Below are 23,895 nucleotides of genomic sequence, written 5' to 3' on the forward strand. Positions count from 1 at the left end.
ATTTATAATGGCCAATTTACCTATCAACCTGCAAGTCTTTGGCATGTGGGAGGAAACCGGAGCACCCGGAGGAAACCCACGCAGACACAGGGAGAAGTTGCAAACTCCACACAGGCAGCACCCAGAATTGAACCCGGGTCGCTGGAGCTGTGAGGCTGCGGTGCTAACCACTGCGCCACTGTGCGGGATATATATTTTCCGGAGCACGGAGGATAACTCCCCTGCTCTTCTCTGAAACGGCGCCGAGGGGGTCTTTGATGTGGGAGGACAGAGCGGAGGGGAGAGCCCCTGGATGGATTTGAGCACCTGTATGAGAATTTTGAAATCGAGGCTTTACCAGCCAATGTAGGCCAGCGAGTAGCAGGTGGGCGGTGGGGGGGGGTGGGGGGCTGGTGATGGGATTTGGTACAAGTTAGAACATAAGAAGGTGAGAAATAGGAGCAGGAGTAGACCATTCGGCCCCTCGAGCCTGTTCCACCATTCAATACCATCATGGCTGATCTTCCACTTTCCCGCCCGCTCCCCATATCCCTTGATTCCCTGAGTGACCAAAAATCCCAGCCTTCAATGTATTCAATGATGGAGAATCCGCAACCCTCTGGGGTAGAGAATTCCAAAGATTCACAAGCCTTTGAGTGAAGTAATTACTCCTCATCTCAGTCCTGAATGATCGGCCCCTTATCCTGAGACTGTGTCCCCCGTGTTCGAGATTCCCTGACCAGGGGGTAACAATCTCTCAGCTTCTACCCTATCAAGCCCTTTCACAATCTTGTATGTCTCAATGAGATCACCTCTCATTCTTCTAAACTCCAGAGAATATCGGCCCAATTTACTCAGCCTCTCACCATCGGACAACCCCCTCATCCCAGGGAGCAATTTAATAAATCTTCACTGCACTGCCTCCAGTGCAAGTATATCCTTTCTTAAATGTGGAGACCAAAACTACACATGGTATTGCAGATGTGATCTCACCAAAGCCCTGTACAATTGTAAATAGACTTCCTTATTCCTGTACTCCTTGCAATAAAGGTCAACATGCCACTTACCTTCCTCATTGCTTGCTGCATCTGCGTGCTCACTTTCTGTGTTGCTTATACAAGCACACCCAAGTCTCTCTCAACATTTCTTTTTTCCATAAATATAGTTCATTCATAAAATTTGTAAAAATTCATTACTTAACAGTTCAAATTTGACATGAGATAAAGTGCAGTAAAGATCAGATTCTTTCGATCCAGTACATGAGGAGTCTCACTACACCTGCCATTCCAGGTGACATTTACAATGTACATTTGCATCACACACTAAAAAACATTCTCTGGTGTCTACAGCCCGAGGGGTTTCCCACGGGTTCCAGCCCCTCAGTTCAGCTTGGTGGGGGGGACCTGCCACAGTGGTCTTTCCCCATTGAGCCTTTGCCGCGGCTGCCCCAAGCTTTAGTGCGTCCCTCAACACGTAGTCTTGGACCTTGGAACGTGCCAGTCTGCAACACTCGGTCATGGACGACTCTTTGCGCTGGATGACCAGCATGCTTTGGGCAGAACAAAGAGTGTCTTTCACCGAGTTGATGGTCCTCCAGCAGTAGTTGATGTTTATCTCGGTGTGCGTCCCTGGGAACAGCCCGTAGAGCACAGACTCTTGTGTTATAGAGCTGCTCGGGATGAACCTCGGGATAGCATAGTTAGGAGAATAGATACTGTTCTCTGCAGCAAATTAAAAAGCAGAACCACAAAGGTAATAATCTACGGATTACTATCTGAGCCACTTGCAAATTTCCGTAGGGTAAATGAGATCGGAGAGGTAAATGCGTGGCTCAAAGATTGTTGTGGGAGACATGGGTTCCGATTCATGGGTCACTGGCACCAGTACTGGGGAAAGAGAGAACTGTTCCGTTGGGATCGGCTTCATTTGAACCATGCTGGGACCAGTGTCCCGACGAATCGTATAACTAGCGTAGTAGATAGGACTTTAAACTAATTAGCGGGGGGGGGAGGGTTCAATTGAAGGGAAGTTTCAAAAATCAAAAAGTAACGAGAGAGCAGAGGTGCAGGGTAGTGAAGAGGCAGACATTAATCAGAGAGTGACAGGAAGGGACAGAGAATACAAGCATAAGAAATTAGAACCAGAATGAGTAATAATGGTAAAAAGTCAAAGCTTAAGGCTCTTTATCTGAGTGCACACAACATTTGTAACAAGATAGATGAGCTGACGGCACAAAAAGAAATAAATGAATATGACTGGATAGCTGTTACAGAGACGTGGTTGCAAGGTGACCAAGATTGGGAACTCAATATTCCAGGGTATTTGACGTTCCGGAAAAATAGACAAAAAGAAAAAGGAGGTGGGGTAGTTTGTTAATAAAGGAAGGTATCAGTGCGGTGGTGATATAGGTGCAATAGATTGTGATGTGGAATCAGTTTGGGTGGAAATAAGGAATAGCAAGGGGAAGAAGTCACGGGTGGGAGTTGTCTATAGGCCCCCGAAGAGTTGCCTCACTGTAGGACAAAGTATAAATCGGGAAATAATGAAGGCGTATAAGAAAGGAGCTACAATTATCATGGGTGACTTTAATCTGCATATTGACTGGACAAATCAGATTGGCAGAGGTAACATGGAAGATGAATTTGTAGAATGCATCAGGGATTGTTATTTAGAGCAATACGTTACAGAACCTACCCGGGAACAGGCTATTTTAGATCTAGTAATGTGTAATGAGGTAGGATTAACAAGAGATACTGTAGTTAAAGATCCTCTAGGGGGTAGCGATCACAACATGGTGGAATTTCAAATTCAGTTTGAGGGCGAGCAACTTGGGTCTCAAACCAGTGTCCTCAACTGGAACAAGGGCAATTACAGAGGTATGAAGAAAGAGTTGTCCAAAGCGGCCTGGGAAAATAGACTAAGAGGATGAGCATTGGCAGACATTTAAGCATCTATTTCATAACGCTCAGCAAAAATTTATCCCGGTCAAAAAGAAGGAGTCGATGAGAAGGATGAACCACCCCTGGTTAACAAAGGTGGTCAAGGAGAGTATCCAATCAAAAAGTAAGGCATACAAAGTGGTGAAAACTCGTGGTAGGCCAGAGGATTGGGAATTTTGCGAACCAGCAGCGGATGACTAAAAAGCTAATGAAGAGGGAGAAAATTGCTTATGAAAGTAAATTGGCAAGAAATATAAAAACAAACAGCAAGAGCTTCTACGGGTTTATAATAAGAAAGAGAGTAGCTAAAGTGAGCGTGGGACCCTTGGAGAATGTGACTGGAGAATTGATAACAGAGAATTAATGCAAGAAGTGTAGTAGGTAAGGCAGATGAACGTAGGGCTTGGATTAGTACCTGGGAGTATGATGTTATTGCTATTACTGAGACTTGGTTGAGGGAAGGGCATGATTGGCAACTAAATATCCCAGGATATCGATGCTTCAGGCGGGATAGAGAGGGAGGTAAAAAGGGTGGAGGAGTTGCATTACTGGTCAAAGAGGATATCACAGCTGTGCTGAAGGAGGGCACTATGGAGGACTCAAGCTGTGAGGCAATATGGGCAGAACTCAGAAATAGGAAGGGTGCGGTAACAATGTTGGGGCTGTACTACAGGCCTCCCAACAGCGAGCGTGAGATAGAGGTACAAATATGTAAACAGATTATGGAAAGATGTAGGAGCAACAGGGTGGTGGTGATGTGGAGATTTTAATTTTCCCAACATTGACTGGGATTCACTTAGTGTTAGAGATCTAGATGGAGCAGGATTTGTAAGGAGCAGTTTGTAAATTGTCCAACTCGGGAAGGGGCCATACTGGACCTGGTGTTGGGGAATGAGCCCGGCCAGGTGGTTGAAGTTTCAGTCGGGGACTACTTTGGGAATAGTGATCACAATTCCGTAAGTTTTAGAATACTCATGGACAAAGACGAGAGTGGTCCTAAAGGAAGAGTGCAAAATTGGGGGAAGGCCAACTATACCAAAATTCGGCAGGAGCTGGGGAATGTAGATTGGGAGCAGCTGTTTGAAGGTAAATCCACATTTGATATGTGGGAGGCTTTTAAAGAGAGGTTGATTAGCGTGCAGGAGAGACATGTTCCTGTGAAAATGAGGGATAGAAATGGCAAGATTAGGGAACCATGGATGACAGGTGAAATTGTGAGACTAGCTAAGAGGAAAAAGGAAGCATACATAAGGTCTAGGAGGCTGAAGAAAGACGAAGCTTTGGAAGAATATCGGGAATGTAGGACCAATCTGAAACGAGAAATTAAGAGGGCTAAAAGGGGTCATGAAATATCTTTAGCAAACAGGGTTAAGGAAAATCCCAAAGCCTTTTATTCATATATAAGGAGCAAGAGGGTAACTAGAGAAAGGATTGGCCCACTCGAGGATAAAGGAGGAAAGTTATGCGTGGAGTCAGAGAAAATGCATGAGATTCTAAACGAGTACTTTGCATCGGTATTCACTGAGGAGAGGGACATGACGGATGTTGAGGTTAGGGACAGATGTTTGATTACGCTAGGTCAAGTCGGTATAAGGAGGGAGGAAGTGTTGGGTATTCTAAAAGGCATTAAGGTGGACAAGTCCCCAGGTCCGGATGGGATCTATCCCAGGTTACTGAGGGAAGCGAGAGAGGAAATAGCTGGGGCCTTAACAGATATCTTTGCAGCATCCTTAAACACGGGTGAGGTCCCAGAGGACTGGAGAATTGCTAATGTTGTCCTCTTGTTTAAGAAGGGTAGCAGGGATAATCCAGGTAATTATAGACCGGTGAGCCTGACGTCAGTGGTAGGGAAGCTGCTGGAGAAGATACTGAGGGATAGGATCTATTCCCATTTGGAAGAAAATGGGCTTATCAGTGATAGGCAACATGGTTTTGTGCAGGGAAGGTCATATCTTACCAACTTAATAGAATTCATTGAGGAAGTGACAAAGTTGATTGATGAGGGAAGGGCTGTAGATGTCATATACATGGACTTCAGTAAGGCGTTTGATAAGGTTCCCCATGGTAGGCTGATGGAGAAAGTGAAGTCGCATGGGGTCCAGGGTGTACTAGCTAGATGGATAAAGAACTGGCTGGGCAACAGGAGACGGAGAGTAGCAGTGGAAGGGAGTTTCTCAAAATGGAGACGTGTGACCAGTGGTGTTCCACAGGGATCCGTGCTGGGACCACTGTTGTTTGTGATATACATAAATGATTTGGAGGAAAGTATAGGTGGTCTGATTAGCAAGTTTGCAGACGACACTAAGATTGGTGGAGTAGCAGATACTGAAGGGGACTGTCAGAGAATACAGCAGAATATAGATAGATTGGAGAGTTGGGCAGAGAAATGGCAGATGGAGTTCAATCAGGGCAAATGCGAGGTGATGCATTTTGGAAGATCCAATTCAGTAAATGGAAAAGTCCTGGGGAAAATTGATGTACAGAGAGATTTGGGTGTTCAGGTCCATTGTTCCCTGAAGGTGGCAACGCAGGTCAATAGAGTGGTCAAGAAGGCATACGGCATGCTTTCCTTCATCGGACGGGGTATTGAGTACAAGGGTTGGCAGGTCATGTTACAGTTGTATAGGACTTTGGTTCGGCCACATTTGGAATACTGCGTGCAGTTCTGGTCGCCACATTACCAAAAGGATGTAGATGCTTTGGAGAGGGTGCAGTGGAGGTTCACCAGGATGTTGCCTGGTATGGAGGGCCCTAGCTATGAAGAGAGGTTGAGTAGATTAGGATTATTTTCATTAGAAAGACGGAGGTTGAGGGGGGACCTGATTGAGGTGTACAAAATCATGAGAGGTATAGACAGGGTGGATAGCAAGAAGCTTTTTCCCAGAGTGGGGGATTCAATTACTAGGGGTCACGAGTTCAAAGTGAGAGGGGAAAAGTTTAGGGGGGATATGCGTGGAAAGTTCTTTACGCAGAGGGTGGTGGGTGCCTGGAACGCGTTGCCAGCGGAGGTGGTAGACGCGGGCACGATAGCGTCTTTTAAGATGTATCTAGACAGATACATGAATGGGCAGGAAGCACAGAGATACAGACCCTTAGAAAATAGGCGACATGTTTAGATAGAGGATCTGGATCGGCGCAGGCTTGGAGGGCCGAAGGGCCTGTTCCTGTGCTGTAATTTTCTTTGTTCTTTGTTCTTTGGAACAGGGAAATAGCAGATAATTTAAACCAATACTTTGCATCAGTCTTCATGGTGGAGGACACTGTAAACATCCCACAGATATCAGATAAGCAAGGAGCTAATGGGAGGAAAGATCGTGGAACAGTCTCTATCACGAGGGACAAAGTATTTGACTAACTAATGGGACTAAAGGCAGACAAGTCACCAGGACCTGATGGCCTGCATCCAAGGGTTTTAAAGGAAGTGGCTGCAGAGATAGTGGAGGCATTGGTCGAAATATTCCAGAACTCACTGGATTCCGGGAGGGTCCCAGCGGATTGGAAAACCATTAATGTGATGCACCTGTTCAAGAAGGGAGGGAGACAAAAAGCAGGAAACGAGAGGCCAGTCAGCCTAACATTGATCGTTGAGAAAATGCTAGAGTCCATTATCAAGGAAGAAATAGCAGGACATTTACAAAAGCTTAACGCAATCAAACAGAGTCAACATGGTTTTGTGAAGGGGAAAGTTCTTTGAGAATATAACAAGCAGAGTTGATAAAGGGGAACCGGTTGATGTGGTGTATTTGGATTTCAAGAAGGAATTGGATAAGGTGTCACATAAAAGATTATTGCATCAGATAGAAGCCCACGGTATTGGGGGTAATGTATTAACATGGATTGAGGATTGGTTAACTCACAGAAGACAGAGAGTCGGGATTAATGGGTCTTTTTCAGGTTGGAAAGACGTAACTAGTGGAGTGCCACAAGGATCAGTCCTAGGGCCTCAATTATTTACTATCTATATTAATGACTTGGAGGAGGGGGCAAAGTGTAATATATCCAAATTTGCTGATGATACAAAAATAGGTGGGAGGGCATGTTATGATGAGGAAATAAGGAATCTGCAAGGGGATATAGATAGGTTGAGTGGGCAAAAACTTGGCAGATGGAGTTTAATGTAAGAAAGTGTGAGGTCATGCACTTTGGTAGGAAGAATCAAAAGGCTGACTATTACTTAAATGGATAGAGACTTCAAAAAAGTGCAGCACAGAGGGATCTGGGTGTTCTTGTGCATGGAACACAAAAAGTTAGCATGCAGGTGCAGCAAGTAATTAAGAAAGCAAATGGAATTTTGGCCTTTATTGCTAGGGGGTTGGAGTTTAAAAATAGGGAAGTCTTGTTACAACTGTACAGGGTGTTAGCGAGGCCACACCTGGAGTACTGCGTACAGAATTGGTCCCTGTATTTAAGAAAGGATATACTAGCATTGGAGGCAGTTCAAAAGAGATTTACTAGGCTGATTCCTGGAATGAAGGGGTTGACTTATCAAGAACGGCTAAACAGGTTAGGCCTTCATTCATTCGAGTTTAGAAGAATGAGGGGTGATCTTCTTGAAACGTACAAGATTCTGAGGGTAGATGTTGAGAAGATGTTTCCACTGGTGGGGGAATCTCGAACTAGGGGACATATTTACAGAATAAAAGGACTCTCATTTAAAACTGAGATGCGAAGGAATTTCTTCTCTCAGAGGGTGGAGAATGTCTGGAATTCTCTACTCCAGAGAGTTGTGGAGGCTAGATCACCGAAAGTATTTAAAAAGGAGGTAGATAGATTTTAGAAATATTGGGGAGTTGAGGGCTATGAGGAGCTGGCACGAAAGAGGAGTTGAGGTCTGAGGTAGATCAGCCATTATCTTATTGAATGTCAGGGCAGGCTTGGGGGGCCGAATGGCCTACCTCTGCTCCTATTTCGTATGTTCTTATGTAAAAACCACTGCATCTCTTTGCACACCTACTTTGCAAAGGCACATTCCGGAAGGATGTGGACAATGGTCTCTTCCTCACTACAGCGGCCTCGAGGGCAGCGTGCGGAGGCGGTGAGTGAAGAGCAGCACTCACAAGTTTCACACCTTTTAAAAAATAGCCTGTTTTTCTATTCTTACACGCAAATTGAATAACCTCACACTTCCCTCCATTATACTCTCTCTGCCACCTTGTCACCCACTCACTTAATCTATCGATATCTCCTAGCCGCCTCCCTGTGTCCTCCTCACATTTCTATCGCACTTTGTATCATCAGCAAATTTAAGATACATTACTCTCTGTCTTTGTTATCAATATTGCTGAGGCCCGGGCACGGATCCTTGCTGCAGGCCACTATTCACTGCCTGCCAACTTGAAAATGCCCCGTTTATCCCTACTCTCAGCCCCTTGTCTGTCAATCAATCCTCGACCCATGCTAATATATAACCCCCGACTCCATGAGCCATTATCCTCTTAACCTTTTATGTGGCACCTTGTCGAATGCCTTTTGGAAATCCAGATACACTACATCTACTTTAGCCACCCTACTAGTTACATCCTCCAAAAATTCTAATACTTTGTCAAACCTGTTCTCCCCTTCGTAAAACCACACCGAGTGTCCAATCCTCAATGATCAATTCCAGCATTTTCCTGACAACTGATGTCAGGCTAACTCTCCCGTAATTCCCTGTTTTCTCTCTCCCTCCTTTCTTGAAAAGCAGTGTAACATTTGCCAACTTCCAATCTGCTGGGATCATTCTAAAATCTGGGGAATTTTGGAAAATCATACCCAGTGCATCCACTGTCTCTGCATCTCACTCTTTTCGACCCCAAGGCTGTAGGCCATGAGGTCCTGGGGATTTGTCGGATTTTAGTCCCTTAGGTTTCTCCAATACTTTTTCTCTGGCTGTTATTAAGTTCCTCACTCTTATCGCCTTTTGCTTTACCCTCTATTTCCCTCCATTACCATAGATACGGGCAGCAAAGTTCCCGTGGCAACAGGAGGCACTGCCTGCCAGCAGTCAGTGGATCTAAAGAATGGAGGCTTAAGGCCTAGTGAAGTGACCAGGAGAGACACAAGGCCTCGGCCTAGACTGGCTAAACTGTTCTGGGGGCTTCGGCCTGCTCCAGGGAGTCACCATGGAATGAAATTGTCTCCGCAAGAGTGCGATAGATGTCAATGAATCTCCAGGAAACCTTCTGGTTGCATCCACTGCTCTCAGGCCCTGACAGAAAATCTCAACAGTTTCCTCATTCATATTCAAAACACGTAGGGCTTATTTTTTTTCCCAGCATTTAGAGCACAGCCTCAGGGCAAACTAGTTTCAGGCAAAAAGGCATGATTCAGGGGTGGGTTACTTTACTACTTCCCAAAACATATCTGAGCATTGGTTCTAGTATTTTACTACACTTCCCCTCAGCATCAGCATAGGGTTAGATACAGAGTAAAACTCCCTCTACACTGTCCTCATCAAACACTCCCCAGGACAGGTACAGCACGGGGTTAGATACAGAGTTAAGCTCCCTCTACACTGTCCACATCAAACACTCCCAGGACAGGTACAGCACGGGGTTAGATACAGAGTAAAGCTCCCTCTACACTGTCTACATCAAACACTCCCAGGACAGGTACAGCACAGGGTTAGATACAGAGTAAAGCTCCCTCTACATTGTCCTCATCAAACACTCCCCAGGACAGGTACAGCACGGGGTTAGATACATGGAGTTTCCTGTACGGGCTGCTCCTGCACACTCTCCACTTCCTCACCCTCGTCAGCCGGCCGGACACGCCCTGGCGGTCCGCGTTGCCATCTGGCGGCGAGGGGAAACCCCGATGGAGGTCTCTCTACGCGGGAGTCTTCCCCCTTTACATCGGGGACCTGGGGTGGAGGGTGTTGCACAGAGCAGTCCCGTGCAATAGGCTTTTAAGTAGGTTCACGGACTCCCAGGCCGCCTGTACTTTCTGCGGCCTGGACGAGTCCGTGTTCCACATATATACGGAGTGTGCGAGGTTGCAGCCCCTATTTGAGTATCTGAAGGGGCTGCTCCTCAAATTCTGGCTGCATTTCAGTCCCACGCTCCTGATCTTTGGGCACCCGGTGCGGAGAGGCGTGGGCCGGGAGGAGGATCTCCTCGTCGGTCTGCTCCTGGGCCTGGCCAAGGTGGCAATTCACAGGTCCAGGTTGCGGGCCGTCGGGGGTTCCGTCCTCCCCGAATGCCTGCCCCTCATCCGCGGTTACGTTCGCGCCCGGGTGTCCCTGGAGAAGGAGCATGCGGTGTCCACCGGTACGCTTGAGGCCTTCCGCGACCGGTGGGCACCGCAGGGACTGGAGTGCATTGTCGACGCCGAGAATGGCATTTTAATTTGAGTGTTTGTTTATTTCTGTTTTTAATAAAGTTATTTTAAAAATGTAAATATGTATATAAAGGGGGCCTGAGGAATAAAGGCCCCCTCGTCATGAAAAATATGAAAAGGGCCTGGGGTATAAAGGCCACCTTATCAAAAAAAAACGGGGATAGATACAGAGTCAAGCTCCCTCCACACTGTCCCATCAAACACTCCCAGGACAGGTACGGCACGGGGGTTAGATATAGAGTCAAGCTCCCTCTACACTGTCCCATCAAACACTCCCAGTACAGGTACAGCACGGGGGTTAGATATAGAGTAAAGCTCCCTCTACACTGTCCCATCAAACACTCCCAGTACAGGTACAGCACGGGGGTTAGATATAGAGTAAAGCTCCCTCTACACTGTCCCATCAAACACTCTCACGACAGGTACAGCAAGGGGGTTAGATATAGAGTAAAGCTCCCTCCACACTGTCCCATCAAACACTCTCACGACAGGTACAGCATGGGGGTTAGATATAGAGTAAAGCTCCCTCCACACTGTCCCATCAAACACTCTCACGACAGGTACAGCAAGGGGGTTAGATACAGAGTAAAGCTCCCTCTACACTGTCCCCATCAAACACTCCCAGGACAGGTACAGCACTGGGGTTAGATACAGAGTAAAGCTCCCTCTACACTGTCCCCATCAAACACTCCCAGGACAGGTACAGCACTGGGATTGGCTCCTCTCTGATTGGGAATCCTAAAAAGAAAGAAAAAAAAGGAGGTTAGATATAGAGTAAAGCTCCCTCTACACTGTCCCATCAAACACTCCCAGTACAGGTACAGCACGGGGGTTAGATATAGAGTAAAGCTCCCTCTACACTGTCCCATCAAACACTCCCAGTACAGGTACAGCACGGGGGTTAGATATAGAGTAAAGCTCCCTCTACACTGTCCCATCAAACACTCCCAGTACAGGTACAGCATGGGGGTTAGATATAGAGTAAAGCTCCCTCCACACTGTCCCATCAAACACTCTCACGACAGGTACAGCAAGGGGGTTAGATATAGAGTAAAGCTCCCTCTACACTGTCCCATCAAACACTCCCAGTATAGGTACAGCACGGGGGTTAGATATAGAGTAAAGCTCCCTCCACACTGTCCCATCAAACACTCTCACGACAGGTACAGCATGGGGGTTAGATATAGAGTAAAGCTCCCTCCACACTGTCCCATCAAACACTCCACGACAGGTACAGCATGGGGTGGGGGATCAGGTACAGGTGAGAGTCCACAGAGCTGTGAAAACGGGGTATGGAAAGTAGGAGGAGGAGATGTTGCAAGACTGGGCATTTCGAACAGGACTGTTATTTCTATCAGCCAGTTTAACACTTTTGCTGATATGGCAGACACCAAAGCAACACACAAGTGAGCAATGACTCTCAGCATCGAGAGTACGTCCACCACAAGTTAACAATAGATCTATCAGTCACAGGCCTTGCAGCCTCACTGGACATCGCCTCGGCAACCGGACGGCGTGGGCCTTTCAGTTCACAGTGTCGTTGCAGATGCATCAGACCACTGGGCCTCTGTAATATATACTGCTACTAGATAGCCCCAACATTCTACACAGGAAGCAGACTAAAACTAGCAGAGTGCGACTGTACAAAACTATCGCCTGTCCAACTTGAGAGATGACACGCCAATGGTGCGAGATTCCTGCTCGCTGCCCAGTTTTATTTTTACACTCTCTTTGCGGCCTACAGTGCAGAAGGAGGCCATTCGGCCCTTCGTCTCCGTGCCAGCTGTGCAAGAGTAATTCACCCAGTCTCACTACCCCGCCCGTTCCCTGTAGCCCTGCAAAGTTTTTTCTGTTCTGATAACTGTCCAGTTGCCTTGTGAGGGCCCTGACTGAATCCTCCTCCAGCACACTCCCAGTCAGCACATTCCAGATCCTCGCCACTCGCTGTGTGAACAAGTTTTTCCTCATGGTGCCATTGCTTCTTCGGCCAATCACCATTACTCGGGGTCCTTTGGCTCTCGACCTTCCACCAATGGGAACAGTTTATCTCTGTCTGCTCTGTCCAGATCCCTCATGGTTTTGAACACCTCGATCAAATCACTCACACACTCACTTGAAATCACTCACACATACACTCACACTCACACACAAACTCACTTATGCTCACTTATACCCACTCACACACACTCACTAACTCACACTCTCTAACACTCATTCACACACAAACATGCTCACACACACACACACTCACACACAAACCCACTCACACTCACTTATACTCACTCACACACACTCACTAACTCACATTCACTTGCACTCATTCACACACAAACCTGCTGACACACACATATGCACAAACGCACACTCACCTGCACACACTCACTTACACTTACACACAAACACACTCACACACTCACACACTCACACACAAACCCACTCACACTCACTTATACTCACTCACACACACTCACTAACTCACATTCACTTGCACTCATTCACACACAAACCTGCTCACACACACACTCACTCGCACACAAACCTGCTCACACACACTCACACACACACACAAACCCGCTCACACACACTCACTCACACTCACTTGCACTCACTCACACACACACATACACACACTCACTTACACACACAAACTCACACACTCACACTCTCTCACACACAAACTCACTCATGCACACATACACATACACACACTCTCACACTCACTCCCACACAAATTGGGAGGCAGTGGTGGGCGGTAATGTCACTGAACCAGTAATCCAGAGGCTTAGACCATGTCCTGGGATCATGGGTTCAAATCCCTGGTGGAATTTAACTCCAATTAATTAATAGGTTCATTTTAAAAAATCTGGAATTGAAAGCTAGTCTAGTGGTGACCATGAAACTATTGTCGATTGTTGTAAAAACCCATCTGGTTCACTAACGTCCTTTCGGGAAGGAAATCTGCTGTCCTTACCCGGTCTGGCCTACATGTGACTCCAAACTCACAGCAATTTGGTTGACTCTTAAATGCCCTCTGAAATGGCCGAGCAAGACACTCAGTTCAAGGGCAATTAGGGATGGGCAACAAATGCTGGTCTTGCCAGTGACGCCCACATCCCATAAAAGATTTTTAAAAATACACATCACCCACTCTCGCACAATCACATGCACACAGAAACACTCACATACCCTCACTGATTTATACACACAGTCTCACATTACCACACACACTCATGAACATAAATACACACGTGATCGCAGACACACGCACATATTTGGATATACACCTAGAAATACAGGGACATCTGTAAACACACACATCCATGAAAGATCTATCCGATTAGCCCCTCCCCCACCCCCGCTCTTTCCCCCATCGCTCTGCAAATCTTTCCCCTTCCAGTATTTCTCCAATTCCCCCTTTTGAAAGTTACTATTGAATCTGCTTCCACCGCCCTTTCAGGCAGCGCGTTCCAGATCACAACAACTCACTGTGTAAAAACATTTCTCCTCATCTCCCCCCCTCTGGTTCTTTTACCCATTATCCTCAATCTGTGTCCCTCTGGTTACCGACCCTCCTGTCACTGGGAACAGTTTCTCCTCATTTACTCCATCAAAACCCCCTCGTGATTTTGAACGCCTCGATTAAATCTCCCCCTTAACCTTCTCTGCTCTAAGGAGAACAATCCCAGCTTCTCCCAGTCTCTCCACATTAACTGAAGTCCCTCATCCCTGGGACCATTCCAGTAAATCTCCCTCCGCACCCTCTCCAAGACCTCAACATCCTTCCTAAAGTTCTGGCGACCGGAATTGGACACAATTCTCCAGCTGGGGCCGAACCTGTTATTTATAAAGATTTAGCATAACTTCCTTGCTTTTGTGCTCTACACCTCTCTTAATAAAGTCAACGAGCCCATCTGCTTTCTCAACATCTTTCTCAACCTGTCCTGCCACCTTCAAAGATTAGTGTTCAAACACCCCCGGGTCTTCTTGGTTCCTTGCACCCTGCTGAAAATTGCACCATTTATTTAAGACTGCCTCTCCTCATTCTTCCTGCCAAAATGTATCTCTTCACACTTCTCTGTATTAAACTGTATCTGCTGCCTGTCTGCCCCTTTCGCCAGTCTGTCTCTGTCCTCCTGAAGTCTGTTACTATCCTCCTCACTGTTTACTGCATTTCCGAGTTTTGTCTCATCCGCAAACTTTGTAATTGTCCCATGTATACCCAAGTGAGGGTCATTAATATATATCAAAATGTCCGAATACTGACCCCCGGGGAAAACCCCTCCAGTTTGAAAAACAGTCATTCACCACGGCTCCCTGCCTTCTGTCCCTGAGCCAGTTTTACGTCCTCTCTGTTGCTGCCTTTTTTTATCCCATGGGCTTCAATTCTATTGACAAGTCTGTTATGCGATACTTTATAAAATGCCTTTTGGAAGTCCATGTCCACCACATCAACTGCACTACCCTCAACAACCCTCTCTGTTACTTCATCAAATTTCATGTTAGTTACACATACTGTGCCTCTAACAAATCGGTGCTGACTTTCAGTGATCAGCCCATACTTTTTAAAGTACCAAGTAATTCTGCCCAGGATCATTGCCTCCTAAAGTCTCCCCAACACTGACATTAGCCTGACTGGCCTTTATACCTCTTGTACGTCTCCCCTTTGTTCAAGCAGGAGTGCAACCTTTACAATTCTCCAGTCCTCTGGCACCTCCAGAGCGAGGGACAAGTGAAAGATTGTGACCAGTGCCTCTGCAATTTCCACCCTTACTTCCTACAGTGACTGAGGACGTATCCTATCCAGACCAGATCCGTTGTCTACATAGGGGACCGCCAATCTTTTGCATACCTCCTCTTTATTTTTATCCAATCCGATATCCTTACTGCCTCCTCCCTCACTGATATATTGGCATCATCCACTTTTTTGATTCAGAACCTCAGCCATGTCCTCGGTCACCACGAGGAGGTCCTGCTTCTGGTCACTAATCGGTTGCACCCTTTCCTTTGACGACCTCTGTTAGTGAGGATCACAGATCCAACGGGACAGACCAGATCTCAGTCAAGACCCGGGTCAAGCAAGGCTGTGGCATCGCACCAGCCCTCTTCTCCATTTTCCTCGCTGCAATGCCACACCTCACCTCCAACAAGCTACCCACAGGTGTGCAGATCGTCTACAGAACAGACGGGAAACTGTTCGACCTACCAGGCCTTCAATCCAAAACCAAAAACACTCCGACCTCAGTCGTCGATGCAGATGACCACCTGTGCGTGCTCGCTCACTCTGAAAGTGAGCTCCAGGGCTTTGTCTACCCCTTCTCCGAAGCACATGAGAAAATGGGTCTTTCACTAAACACTCGGCAAAACGAAAGTCCTCTTCCAACCAGCTCCCACAGCACAACACCTCAATCAACATCAATGGGGAATCCTGGAAAATGTCGATCATTTTCCATATCTTGGGAGCCTCCACTCGGCGAAGGCAGACGTAGATGACAAGGTTCATCATCGCCGCCAGTGTGCCAGAGTAGCCTTCGGCCGACTGAGAAAGAGAGTATTTGAGGATCAGGATCTCAAACCCGAGACTAAAGATCATGCTTTGTCAGACGGAAGTGATCCCTGTCCTTCCAGAAAACTAGGTGGGAATGTTTGTTGTGAGGAAGATGCAAAGCGGCTTCAAGGGGATTTTGACAGACTTAGTGAGTGGGCAAGAACGCGGCAGATGGAATATAATGTGGAAAAATGTGAGGTTATCCACTTTGGTAGGAGGAACAGATGTGCAGAGTATTTCTTAAATGGTAAGAGATTAGAAAGTGTAGATGTACAAAGTGACCTGGGTGTCCTTGTCAATAAGTCACTGAAAGCTAACATGCAGGTGCAGCAAGCAATTAGGAAGGCTAATGATATGTTAGTCTTTATCACAAGAGGATTTGAGTACAGGAGTAGTGAAATCTTGCTTCAATTGTATAGAACCTTGGTTAGACCGCACCTGGAGTATTGTGTACAGTTTTGGTCCCCTTACCTTAGGAAGGATATTATTGTCATAGAGGGAGTGCAACGAAGGTTCACCAGACTTGTTCCCGGGATGGCGGGACTGTCCTATGAAGAGAGATTGGGGAAACTGGGCCTGTATTCTCTAGAGTTTCGAAGAATGGGAGGTGATCTCATTGAAACCTACAAAATACTTAAAGGGATCGACAGAGTAGATACAGCTAAGATGTTTCCCCTGGTTAGAGAGTCTAGAACCAGGGGACACAATTTCAAAATAAGGGGGAAGCCACTTAGAACAGAGATGAGGAGAAATTTCTTTACTCAGAGGGTTGTGAATCTTTGGAATTCTCTACCCCAGAGGTCTGTGGAAGCTCAGTCATTGAGTATGTTTAAAGCAGAGATTGACAGATTTCTAAATACAAATGACATAAAGGGATATGAGGATAGTGTGGGAAAAAGGCATTGATCATGGATGATCAGCCATGATTGTATTGAATGGTGGACCAGGCTCGATGGGCTGAATGGCCTACTCCTGCTCCTATCTTCTATATGCTTTGGAGGCCTGGACAACCTACAGCAGGCACCTCAAAGCACTGCAGAAGTTCCGCCAGACGAGACTCCGCAAGACCCCCCCCCCGAATCGGGTGACTAGAAAGGTCGTCCAATAGCGGCCTCCTCTCCCAAGCCAACCAGCCCTTAATCAGAGCGTTAATCACCCAAAACCAGCTCCGCTGGTCGGGACATGTCGTCGACACCAGACTCCTGATGTTCTACTCATTACCTGGTTGCAGCAAGACCCTCCCAGGAGGACAGCAGGAATGTTTTGGAGATGACCTCAAAGCATCCCTGAAGAGATCAAGCATTCCCTGTCGACTCCTGGGAATCCCTGACTCCTGGCAATCCTAGATGGAGAAAGCTCATTCGGGAAGGCATCGTGAACCTCGAGGGATTTAATCGGGAACATGCGGAGGCAAAGTCCAGGTGTCGGAGGGAGCGCACAAACCTCCAAACTATTCATCTACCTGACCTTACGAGCACCACCCGTCCCTCATGTGGCAGAGTCTGCAGATCATGCAACTCAGAACCCATCGAGCTCGAGTGGAAGCAAGTCATCCTCAATTCCGAGGGGCTTACTAAGAAGGAGACCCTTTTACTATTTATAATAACAACAAATGCTATTTATATACAGGCTTTAGCATAATAAAGACAGGAGCATTATAAAACAAAATCTGCTCCCCCCCCCCACCGCCGAGCCACATCAGGAGATATTAGGGACCGGCGACCAAAAGCTCGGTCAAAGAGGTCGGTTTTTAAGGAGCAACGTAAAGGAGGAGAGAGAGAGAGACGGAGAGGATTAGGGAGGGAATTCCAGAGCTTAAGGCCCCATGGCAGCTGAAGGCACGGCCGCCAATGGTGGAGTGATGGGAATCGGGGGATGGGCAAGAGGGCGGAATTGGAGGGAGTGCAGAGATTTCGGAGGGTTGTAGGGGCTGGAGGAGGTTACAGAGATAGGGAGGGTTGTAGGGGCTGGAGGCGGTTACAGAGATAGGGAGGGTTGCAGGGGCTGGAGGAGGTTACAGAGGTAGGGAGGGTTGTAGGGGCTGAAGGAGGTTACAGAGATAGGGAGGGTTGTAGGGAATGGAGGAGGTTACAGAGATAGGGAGGGTTGTAGGGGCTGGAGGAGGTTACAGAGATAGGGAGGTTTGCAGGGGCTGGAGGAGGTTACAGAGATAGGGAGGGTTGTAGGGGCTGGAGGAGGTTACAGAGATAGGGAGGGTTGTAGGGAATGGAGGAGGTTACAGAGATAGGGAGGGTTGTAGGGGCTGGAGGAGGTTACAGAGATAGGGAGGGTTGGAGGGGCTGAAGGAGGTTACAGAGATAGGGAGGGTTGTAGGGGCTGAAGGAGGTTACAGAGATAAGGAGGGTTGTCGGGAATGGAGGAGGTTACAGAGATAGGGAGGGTCGTAGGACTGGAGGAGGTTACAGAGATAGGGAGGGTTGTAGGGAATGGAAGAGGTTACAGAGATAGGGAGGGTTGTAGGGAATGGAAGAGGTTACAGAGATAGGGAGGGTTGTAGGGGCTGGAGGAGGTTACAGAGATAGGGAGGTTTGCAGGGGCTGGAGGAGGTTACAGAGATAGGGAGGGTTGTAGGGGTTGGAGGAGGTTACGGAGATAGGGAGGGGGCGAGGCCATGGAGGGAGTTGAAAACAAGGATGAAAGGTGGCAGAGAGAGAGAGAGAGAGAGAGAGAGGGCATGTTGTGACAAAGGTTAATTGAAGGGGAGGCAGCTGTTTGCTTTAAGCTGCTACTTGTACTGTCTGCCGAACAAACAGGTTTGTCATTGTTAAAATCTTGGCAGTGGTTTGCTCAACATCCGCCAAAACCTACAGCAAATGATAAGGATGCGGGGCTGAATGGCACAGGGCTTGGAGCTCATTGACCAACAATTTCCTCTCTCCCCTCACTCCTTGGTGCTGTTTGATTCCAACAGCCAGCAAAGCCCATTCACGGCCTGCAACCTCTCCCAGGCTATTTGACTGCAGAAGCCCTCGCAGCCACGCCTGCCTCTACACCCTGCTGGGGCAATGATGGGCCTTTCAATGGGACAGATGGCAGTGGCGTGAAGCAGAAACTCCACCCGATTTTCTCCGAGCCCCCAGCCCAGCTTTAAATAAACATTTTACGCAGCGGGTCGTCGCGGTCTGGAATGCAGTGCACAGGCACGATGGGCCGAATGGACTCCCTCATTGGTCCATTGGTGCTGTACAAGCAGGTTTAGAGTTCGCAAGCCTTGTTTTGTTTCCCCTCCCTGCCCCTGTGTTTAATTATTTCCTGTAACCGCTACCCACCCCCCACCCTCCCCCCATCCCAAGTCTGCATCACCAATCTCCGGCTTTGAGCATGCAGTATCCCAGCCCTGGATTTACCGGACTAAGGAAATCTGCCATCCTTACCTGGTCTGGCCTACATGTGACTCTAGACCCATAGCAATGTGGTTGCCTCTCTTTACTGCCCCCTAAAATGGCCTTGCAAGCCAAGGGAAGTTAGTGATGGTCAACAAATGCTGGCCTGGCCAGTGACGCCCACATCCCATGAAAGAATAAATAAAGGAGGTTAAGTGGGAATCTGATCGAGGGGTTCAAAATGCTGGAGGAGCTTCAGAGAAAAGATCCCCTCTGCTGGAAGAATCAATAACTTAAGCAGATATCATCCCAAAACACCAGCAAACAAGTTTAAGAGGCCTCTTTTATTTAACCCCAAGGTCTGGTGGGAACATCAACTGCTCCGTCGGCAACAGAATCCCGAAATGGCTTTTCCAGGGGAAATAGAGAAATATTTGAAAATGGAAGTTTTTTTGAACGCCTTTGGGAAAGGGATGACATTATTCACAGCAAGACAGGCTTGCATTCCTGTAACGCCTTTCGTCACCTCAGAATGTCTCAAAGCACCTTTGCAGCCGCTAAAGTACTTGATGGCCTCTGGTGCGAATGCAGCAGCCAATTTGCGCACAGCAAGATCCCACAAGCAGCACTGTGAGGGGTCAAATCACGGAATGTTTTACAGCACAGAAGGAGGCCATTCGGCCCGTCGTGTCGGTGCTGGCTGTCTGCAGCAGCAACTCAGCTCGTCCCCGTTCCTCCTGCCCTTTCCACCACCCCCCCCCCCAGCCCCCGCTCCCCACCCCACCCCACCCCCCACCGGCAGCCCTTAAAATTTTTTCCCTTCAGATAATTATCCAATTACCTTTCGAAAACCACGACTGAACCTGCCTCCGCCACATTCTCAGGCCGCGCGTTCCAGATCCCAACCACTCGCTGCGTAAAAAGGTTTTTCCTCGTGTCTCCGTCGGCAGTTCTGCCAACCACCTTAAATCTGTGTCGTCTGACTCTCGACTATTCCAGATTTAAATCAATTATGACACACCATCCAGCCCCAGCTAAAATGTTTAATAACTTAACCATTGGATGAATTTATGAAATGCATCAATAAAAGGTCACAACAGATACTTATGCAAAAAAAAAACTTATTTTTAAAAACACAAAAGCTGAATTCTTCAAATAACTCAAACCATCTCTGCTGCGAATGATAAAAGCAGCTCCCGCAGTGAAATTTGAATTTGAATTCAATTGTAATTTATAAGAAATACAACCCACAAAATGAATGTCAATGTTCCTTAAAATAAATTCAGGAAACCCACAAACAGATTCACCCAAATTTCACTTCCACTTTTCTGTCTGACGGTCGCAAATGTATGAAAAAGTTTTTAAAGAATTGCCAATTATAAACCTGCAAATTTTGTATATTAAATATAGGAATATTGAAACAGAAGGAGGTCATTCGGCCCATTGAGTCTGTTCCACCCTTCAGTCAGATCACGTCTAGATTTGTATCTTAACTCCATTCATTTCCGTAACACTTAACCCTCTTGACCCAATAAAAACCCATCAATCTCAGTCTGGACAGTTTCAGTTGGTGTCCTCCGGCCTCGATCGCTTTTTTTGGGGGAGAGAGTTCCAGATTCCCACTCCCCTTTGTGTGAAGAAGTGCTTCCTGACATCACCCCTGAACAGCCTGGCTCCAATTTATAAGTTATGCCCCTTTGTTCTGGACTCTGCCCCAACTCCTTTAATCATCTTAAACTCCTCGATTAGATCATCCCGGTAATATCTGGCACTCGAAGGAATAAAAATGACTTTTCTCCCGCGGAGAATTGTTGCGACTTGGAATGTGAAAGGGAGGTGGAAGCAGATTCAATAGTAACTTTCGAAAGAGGAATTGGAGAAATACTGGAAGGGGGAAATTATAATAAAGAATAGTCCGCACGGATTTCAAAAGGGGAAATCTTGCTTGACCAACTTTATTGAATTTGGTGAGGACGTGACAGAGAGAGTAGACAAAGGTAACGCAGTCGATGTAATATATCTGGATCTTTCAAAAGGCCTTCGATAAGGTGCCTCATAATAGACGAACGAATGAGGTCAAGGAATGTGGAGTCAGTGGACATGTGGCAGAAGGGATTGGTAGCTGGTTCCAGACAGAAAACAGAGAGTGGGAGTAAAGGGTAGTTCTTCAGAAGGTGGGAGGTGGTATTCCGCAAGGATCAGTGCCGGGATCACTGACCTTCACCATTCAGATTAACGATATGGTCTTTGGAATCAAAAACACAGTCTTTAAATTTGCGGATGACAGCAAATTGAGGAGGGGGACAGTCAATACTGAGGAGGGCTGCAAAATGATTGCAGGAGGACATTAATGAACTTGTCGATAGGACAGATAATTGGCAAGTGCAGTTCAACATGGATAAACGTGAGGTAGTACATTTTGGTGGGAAGAGTAGGGAGGTTACTTGTTACTTGGAAGTTGCGAGTCCATGTGCGACTAGAGGTACAAAGGGATCTCGGAGTACAAATACACAAATCACTAAGAGCTATGCCACAGGGTGGCAAGGCCATAACTTACAAAAAAAACAAATCAAGCACTCGGCTTTATTTCAAGAGGATAGAATTGAAAAGTAGGGAGGTTATGCTAAACCTGTACCGCACCTTAGTTAGACCAGACTTAGAGTGTTGTCTGCAGTTTTGTTTGCCCTATTATAAAAAGGGTATAAAAGCAGTGGAGAGGGTGCAGAGAAGGTTTATAGGGATCATACCAGGAATGTGAGGGTACACATATCAGGAAAGGGCACACTGAGACAAATATCAACTGTTGCTGGAGGACCATCAACTCAGTGAAAGATGCTCTTTGGTCCGCCCGAAACTTGCTGGTCTTCCAGCGCAAAGAGTTGTCCACCACCGAATGTTGCAGACCGGCACATTCCAAGGTACATGACTACGTGCTGAGGGACGCACTAAAGCTTGGGGCAGCCGCAGCAAAGGCTCAATGGGGAAAGACCACAGTGTAAGGTCCCCCCCGCCAAGCTGAACTGAGGGGCTGGATCCATGGGAAACCCCTCGGGCTGTAAGCACCAGAGAATGTTTTTTAGTGTGTGATGTAAATGTACATTGTAAATGTAACCTGGAATGGCAGGTGTAGTGAGACGCCTCATGTACTGTATCGAAAGAATCTGATCTTGACTGCATGTTCTGAAATGTCCAATTTGAATTGTTTTGTCATTTCTTTTAAAACAAATTTTTATGAATAAAGTATATTTTTGGAAAAAAAAAAGACAAACAGGCTGGGTTTCCTGAGCAGACCGTCAAAGTCATTTGGCGGAATGCCCCATCCTCAGAACTTTCAAACAAGCACCAAGACGTAGCTTGGCTGGTGGTGTGAAGGGCCCTCCCCGTCAGATCCTTCCTGCACGCCTGGAGTCTCGCCCCCTCCACACGCTGCCCCCGCGGTGGCTGTGGTGGGGAAGAGACGGTTGCCCACCTCCTTCTGGAATGTGTCTTTGCAAAGCAGGTGTGGAAAGAGATGCAGTGGGTTTTTGTCAAGGTTCATCCCGAGCAGCTCTGTAAAACAGGAGTCTGTGCTCTACGGGCTGTTCCCAGGGACGCACACCGAGACAAACATCAACTGCTGCTGGAGGACTATCAATTCGGTGAAAGACGCTCTTTGGTCTGCCCGAAACTTGCTGGTCTTCCAGTGCAAAGAGTTGTCCAAGACCGAATGTTGCAGACTGGCATATTCCAAGGTCCAGGACTACGTGCTGAGGGACGCACTAAAGCTTGGGGCAGCCGCAGCAAAGGCTCAATGGGGAAAGACCACAGTGTAAGGTCCCCCCCACCAAGCTGAACTGAGGGGCTGGATCAATGGGAAACCCCTCGGGCTGTAGACACCAGAAAATGTTTGACGTAATGTAAATGTACATTGTAAATATAACCTGTGTTGAGTTGTGAGGGACCTCATGTACTGTATCGAAAGAAACTGATTTGCATTCTACTTTATGCAATATTTAATTTGAACTGTTATGGAATGGACTTTTACAAATTTCATGATTAAAGTATATTCTTGGGGGAAAAAATGAACAGGCTGTGTCTCTTTTCTCAGAACAAAAGGCTGAGGGGTGACCTGAGATTATGAGGGGGCCCGATAGGGTAGATGTAGAGAAGATGTTCCCACTTGTGGGGGTGAGACCAGAACTCGGGGCCCATCAATATAAGACAGTCACTAATAAACCCAATGGGAGAATTCCGGAGAAACCACTTTCCCCAGAGAGTGGTGAGAATGTGGAACTCGCTCCCACTGGGTGTGGTTGAGGTGAATAGTATCAATGCATTTAAGCTGGAGGAACACAAGAGGGAGAAAGGAATAGAAGGATATGGTGATAGGGTGAGATGGAGAGGGAGGGGGGAGGAGGCTCGTGTGGAGCAGAAACACCAGTACGGAGCCAGATGGGCCGAATGGCCTGTTTCTGCGCTGTGGATCCGATGTAATCCTATCAATTACGGGACGATGGTGGTGGGAGGAGGGGGGAGGCGGTAAGAGTGGGGTGTGGTGGAGGGGTGGACAAATTGGATAATGCTTTCAAAGGGCCAGCACAGGGCACGGTGGGCCGAATGGCCTCCTTCTGTATCAGGCTGCCCAGTCCTCCTGTCATTCAGAGCAGTTAAGAAATGCGAACTAAAAAAAAACATAATTGAGGAAGTTAAGTACATGTGTGTGTTTGTATGTGTATGTATGTTAGTGTGTGTTAGTGTGTGTATGTTAGTGTGTGTAGCTGTTAGTGGATAG

General features: G+C 47.2%; 1 protein-coding gene across 5 annotated transcripts in view; it reads right to left on the reverse strand.

Moving 5' to 3' along the window:
• LOC137352725 (E3 ubiquitin-protein ligase CBL-like) overlaps nucleotides 1-23,895 on the reverse strand; it is an 86,051-nt gene that overhangs the window by 61,616 nt on the left and 540 nt on the right. Inside the window, exon 1 of one of the 5 annotated variants that reach the window (XM_068018474.1) lies at nucleotides 19,966-20,034. The exons of the other annotated variants lie outside the window; for them this stretch is intronic. The gene's annotated coding sequence lies outside the window, so the exon portion shown is untranslated. Of the gene's footprint in view, nucleotides 1-19,965; nucleotides 20,035-23,895 lie in introns of those variants that run through there. 5 annotated transcript variants of the gene reach the window in all.

Source organism: Heterodontus francisci, chromosome 39, assembly GCF_036365525.1.
Source record: "Heterodontus francisci isolate sHetFra1 chromosome 39, sHetFra1.hap1, whole genome shotgun sequence".
NCBI lineage: Eukaryota > Metazoa > Chordata > Chondrichthyes > Heterodontiformes > Heterodontidae > Heterodontus > Heterodontus francisci.